Source organism: Pteropus medius, unplaced genomic scaffold (genome assembly GCF_902729225.1).
Source record: "Pteropus medius unplaced genomic scaffold, Ma_sr-lr_union100, whole genome shotgun sequence".
Taxonomy (NCBI): Eukaryota; Metazoa; Chordata; class Mammalia; order Chiroptera; family Pteropodidae; genus Pteropus; species Pteropus medius.
The window spans coordinates 796,497-802,730 of record NW_024351646.1 but is presented as its reverse complement, the minus strand read 5'-3'; positions in this window follow the sequence as shown (position 1 = coordinate 802,730).

Sequence of the window (6,234 nt, the reverse complement as noted above, 5' to 3'; positions counted from 1 at the left end):
CTCACCCAGATGGCCAGAAACCCCTCTGGTATTTACAGTCGGAATTATTGGAATCTCATCTTCCCTGTGCTGGGACCCTGGGCCGGGGAGCCCCCGAATGAGACCAGGACCCCCTCCTTCAGGAGAGCATCTGCAGCCTCACTCTACCTCCCAGTGATCCTCCACCACCCGCGGGTGTGGGTCCAGCCCGATTCGCAATTTTGCCTCTCCTACTGGCTTCAGTGTGGCTCCTTTATATTATCAGACATACGTGTTACAATCAGCTGGACTTCCAGGTGATTCTCCACGTTGATTTTTTTATAGATTGGTTGTAATTTCAATGCGGACTTGGGAGGAGACGAACCCTGCTTTTACCTAGTCCGCCATCTTCCTTCAGGATCTGTACATGTAACTTTTGAGGAGTTGGCCCACTGGATGTATTAGTCAGAGTTCTCCAGAGAAACAGAATCAATTATATATATATATATTATATATAGTGATAATATAATATATTACAAATACATACATATATACAATCCAGCTCCCTGGGGCACTTTAACAAATATTAATTTAACAAAGTCATAGCAAGAAGTTAGTTCATTTTGTGGATCAATATCATCAGCTTCCCTTTATGGATCTTATAGATGCTAAGAAAATTAAAGCAACTCAGAAAAGAATGGGGAAATGCAAAAGTGAGAGTCAAGGGACTTGTTTGGGCAAGATGGAAATCTTTAAATGCATATCAAAAATGGGATTAATAAAGCAGAAATTGATAGAACTAAAACCGAGGTGTTAATGAAGCTCTGTTGGAAGTTGAATAGACCATTGGGTCCCTCTTATAGTCCTCCAATACTGAAGTGCCCTAAACAAATCCATTCTCCTTAATTTGGAATTTAAAAACTAGAAAGCAAAGATAACAATGGGAAAACTGACCTTGATTTGCCAGGGGTGATGGTTTGCCAAATTAATCAGGATGAGGATTGATGAAGGAGCCACAAGGACCAAAGGCCACATGTACATGTGTAGGTAAAATGGCCAGTGAGAGAAGAAACTTTCTGGGATTCCTTGACATGGGTGCTTAATGCACAGTTATTCTAAAACCCACTGGTGAAGTCCTAACAGGGGCCATAGTTAAATTGGGAGGATGTAGAGATGCAATAGTTGATGAGATTAAAATGAAAGTTTGCATGAAGATTTAAATGCATGAACGGACTTTATACAAAGTGGTTGCATCTCCCTTACCTGAATGTATTATTGGGATGATGTCTGACTGGGAAACACTTCTCCTACCAAGTATTGTAAAACAGAAGGCATGTAAATTCACTGTTCGGCCAGTATTAATTGAACATGCTAAATGGGAACTTATAGAATTGCCAGAGCCCACATGGGTTGTTAATTTGAAACAGTATAGAACAAAAAAGAGATACAGTGGAGTCCATGAGTGCCACCCAGTGGCGACCACTAGCATTTTGGACTAGAAAATTTCCAGACACAGCAAATACAGTAGATACCAGTTGAGACAATTACTAACTTACTAGTAAGCATTCATTGAAACTGTCCCTATGGATGAAGGCATAAAATAATCTTCAAATATGAAAGACCTATAACATCTTGAGTAATATCAGAGAAACACTCCAAGAAGGAAGGCCATGCCCAGAAGAGTTCCATAATAAAATGGAAATGGTTTATATAGCATCACACTAACAGAGGAATATAAAAAATTATATTCACATGCAGGTAGACTCTTACTTAGAGCTGACTTTAGAACCACTTGAGGAGCTACCAGATCCCGTTACCACATGGGTGGTGTCCTATGAACAGCTCTCTATTGACAAAAAGCGGCTTTATTTACAAATGGCAGTTCCAAGGTGGACAGATAGCCACCACACTACAACTGACTGATATAAAAATTCTGATTGAAGAAAGTGAGAACAAATCGTTTCAGTTGGCTGAATTGCATGCTATTTTCCTTGCAGCAATGGGAGAATTGAAAAAGGATAAGAGCTTCTATGTTTGAGTTTTTACTTACTAATGGGTAGTGGCCATATGGCCAGGCAGATGGGCAATAGAAAACTGGACTATTAAAGAGATCTGCATATGAGGCACAGCCCTATGGAAATCACTAGGGGAATTTAAATAAAGTAGAACACGTCAATGCCATCAGAAGAACGTCTTTCCAGGATCCAAAGGAAATGGCAAGTGGATATCTTGGTATGCTTGCTTGAGGTGGCCACCTGGGTCTACGAAATGAGTGGACATGGGAGAGATGCAGCAATGCAGAGATGAGCAGATCAGTGACATATTCCTCTAGTACCCAATGACACACAAAAAGTCAATAAGAACTGTATTGTCTGACAACAAGAGGGACAGAGACTTCAGATAACAATGGGGCAGATTCCCCTGGGGATGGACCTACACATACCTGGCAAGTTTACTATGTCAGACTACATCTGGTAGTTCCAGGAGGCTATAAATGGGTCTTTCTTAGTTTTTCACTTGAGATATAATTAACATATTACATTATATAAGTTTAAGGTGTATGATGGTGTTGATTTGATGCATTTAGTATATTTCCATATGGTTACCACTGGAGTGTTAGCTAGCACCTCTATTATACACCTAATTATCATTTATTTTATAAATGAGTCTTGACAGGAATAGACACTCTGTACTCAGAATACTATAAAAGGACTGGAATAGAAGATACTACAAAAATTGGGACCACTGAGTTACACTTTTTAAGACGAAAGATCATACTTTGCAGCTCATAGTGTCCAACAATGGGCAAAGCGATATCACATCAAATGGATATATCATGTTGCATATCACCCTCAAAGTATTGGTTTGATAGAGAATTGGAACAGGCAATTGTCTAAAACAAAGGAGATAAGGGCATAGAGAGCTGGCTTACATCCTTTCATTAATGTTTGCTCACATTTAACATAATAGGAGCCAAGGGAGAGTCCCTACTAGATAGATTCATCTATTTTTCTAAGAGGTATGAAGCACAGAGGATAGAGGAAGATGCTGGTACTACTATACAACCCTTTCCTCACATCACCTCAACTTTCATCATTCCTACCAGATGCAGTGGTGCTGGGACCAGGGCTACAACTGTAGGTGCCAGAAGCAGGAATAAACCCTAAATGAGAAACTGTAACTATACCTTTAAACCTTGATGCCAGAATCCCTAAGGACCTAGTATGATGGATTATGCTTTCACCTGCTATATAAATGAGTCAAAGATGGCCTCTGTTGTGTATTTGTCCCCTAGGTTGTTTCTTCTTTGCAGGATGAGACCCAATATCTCTAAAGCCCACTGGTACCAAACTTAAATTTTTACACATCCAATTATTTTATAAATAGCCCAAACAAGCAGATTTTTCACTATTTAAAGTCTATCTGCTTTGCATACCTCACAAAACCTCACCTTACATCTACTGGCAATACATAAGGTAAACAGTGGACTGTGAAAGACCCAAGTGGTTGCTGCCCTTCAGAGCTCACTGACCCAGAGATTCCCACTTGGCTGATGAATGACATCACCTAGACACATAAGTTCCCTCTGTGATCCCTCTCGTCCTCCAGCAGTTCCCTTGCCCTCCTCACCTTCTGAGTGAGACCTAAGACTATAGCCCTTCCAACAGGAGACAGAAATGGAGACAGAGATGAAGAAGAGGACTGGTGCCCTCCAGAAGCCCAGGTGGCACAATGCCACGACAGTAGTGATAAGGAGAATCTACCCTCTCTGCCAGTGACCCTCAAGTAATAAAGACAGGAGATACAAGAGGGGAGGGTCAAAAAAAGACAGATTAGTTCTCATTTGAAGAAAGAGATACATTCTCTATCTTGCCTTGAGGCCCAGTCTCTCTTAAGGACCTCGCCCAGGAACCAAATGAAAAGTGGGCTTGCAGGGCTGTATACAAGGTACCTGGAGGGGAGGGATCTCCACCTAACAGCGGCTGGAATTAAACAATTGGCTGCCACAGTAAGGGATGGAAAAATGGAGTCCCTACTAAAGGATCCTGCACAATTAGCGAGGAAGGTGGAAAGGACACTCTAAAGGCGGCTTTGGACCTTGTTCCACGTATACCTATATTTATGGCTTAGAGGGCCGCCCACCCTACATGAAACCTCATGACTGTCTGGGAAGGCTGTCAGTGGAAAGCGCTAGCTGAGGTCAAAGATTTCCACCAAAGTGAGGATGTCGGAATGGACTTATCTCACAAAGAATGGCATGCAGCATGATGACTTGACAAGGTGACTTGAGTCCTGGGACTCCTGACAAATCTAATCCTCTTTACTGGTGATGATGAAGTATGCTAAACCAATTCAAGAAGCCATAGCTGCCCTGGACTTAATAGAAACGTGTGAAAGACAAACTCAGAACCAGGTGTTTAGGCCACCTGTCCTAAAAATTACTATCAGCAGTGAGGCTGCCCCACTCCTAAGCCAAACAAAATGCAGCCTGGCCTCTGTCTGCTTCAGTATGAACCCCAAGAAAATAAGAGAGGTTATGTAATAGTCAGGATTCTCCAGAGAAACAGAACCGATAGGACGTATGTACATACAGAAGGAGATTTATTACAAGGAATCGGCTCACGTGGTTATGGACGTGGGCAAGTCCCAAGATCTACAGTCCTCAAGCTGGAGCCCCAGGAGAGCCCTTGGTGTAGTTCCAGCCCAAAGACTTGCTGGCTCCAGCCCCAGGAAGAGCCAGTGTTTCAGGGTGAGTCCACAAGCAGGAATAAAACAAAGTCCCAGCTCAGGGCAGTCAGGCAGGAGGAAATTCCCTCTTACTCACGGAGAGATCAGCCTTTCGTTCTATTTAGGCCTTCAACTCATTGGATGAGGCTCACCCACATCGGGGAGGCCAACTTGCTTTACTCAGTCTACAGATTCAAATATTAATCTCATCCAGAAACACCCTCACAGACACACCCATAATAACGTTTGCCCTAATTTCTTGGCACCCCGTGGACCAATCAAGTTGGCACATAAACTTAAATGTCACGGGCTAAATTCAACCCTAAGGGACAAGAGGGCCCCAAATTAGATGTTCCTGATAAATCAATGGAGCAATTACAGTACTTACTAGGATTAGACTATAACCTGTGACAGGCTTCCCCTTCAGAGGCAGCCTCACTTTCAGTACCTGCCTCTGATCTGTCAGTGCCCAGGACAGTTCCCACACCCTCTCAGTCAGCAGGCAACCTCATGGATGAGCCTAAGGCTTTTACAGTATTGGTGGGCACCAACCAGTGGAAACCAGCCAACCTCCCCTTACCGATGTGGGTGGTGAATATGCCACAGTACCAGATTTGGCAAGGCACTGAAGGGTGATGGCCTGTTATGGCTGACATACTTAACGAAGGGGTACCTACTGTCTCATCTTTCTACTCCCTGGTGTGGCCTATGCTTACAGCCACTACTAATGAGTGGAGGCTAACTACAGACTGTGGAGAATCGAACAAGAGTGTCGCCTCTATTAGAACCCGTCTACCAGATATCACCCTTAATGAACAACATTCAAAATAACATGGGTAAATGGTTTGGAGTTACGGACTTGGCTAACATGTTCTGTTCACTGAAAATATCACAGGAGAGTCAACCACAATCCACCTTCACCTTTGAGAGTCAACAGTACAGCTTTGTCCAGATGCCTGAGGGGGACGTCACTAGTCCTGCCATTACACATGGGCTTTAGAGACAGAACCTAGATGCGTACCCCCCAACTCCCAACAGAAACTCGGCTTTGGCATTAGATCGATGACATCCTCCTCAGTGGACAGGGCCAAGACTCTGTCTCACAGGTGTCACAACCCTAAGTGAATACCTCACTCAGAGGGGATGGGCAACTGCCCCACCCTATCAGGTACTAGCCCCCTGCCAGTCTGTTAAACTTGGGGACTACCTTTGGGCCTGAGAAGGGTGGACTACTCCCAGTCTGGTAAAAGAAAAGCTCCTAGTGCTTCAACTTCCCACATCAGTAAGGAGGCCCAACATTGAGTAGAAAAGTTTGGATTCTGGTGCCAACATATTCCTCATCTTTACTATTTGCTAGACCCTATGTATGGGTCACTTGTAAATCTTCCATTTCAAATGCGACCTGAACAGCAACAGGCACTAGATAAACTAGACTATTACTTTAGCTCTTCTGCTAGTGCCCCGAGGGCAGGACGTACAATTAGAAGTTTCCGTCACCCCAAATTTCACTTCCTGGGGTCTCTGGACCAAATGGACAGGCAAATCTAC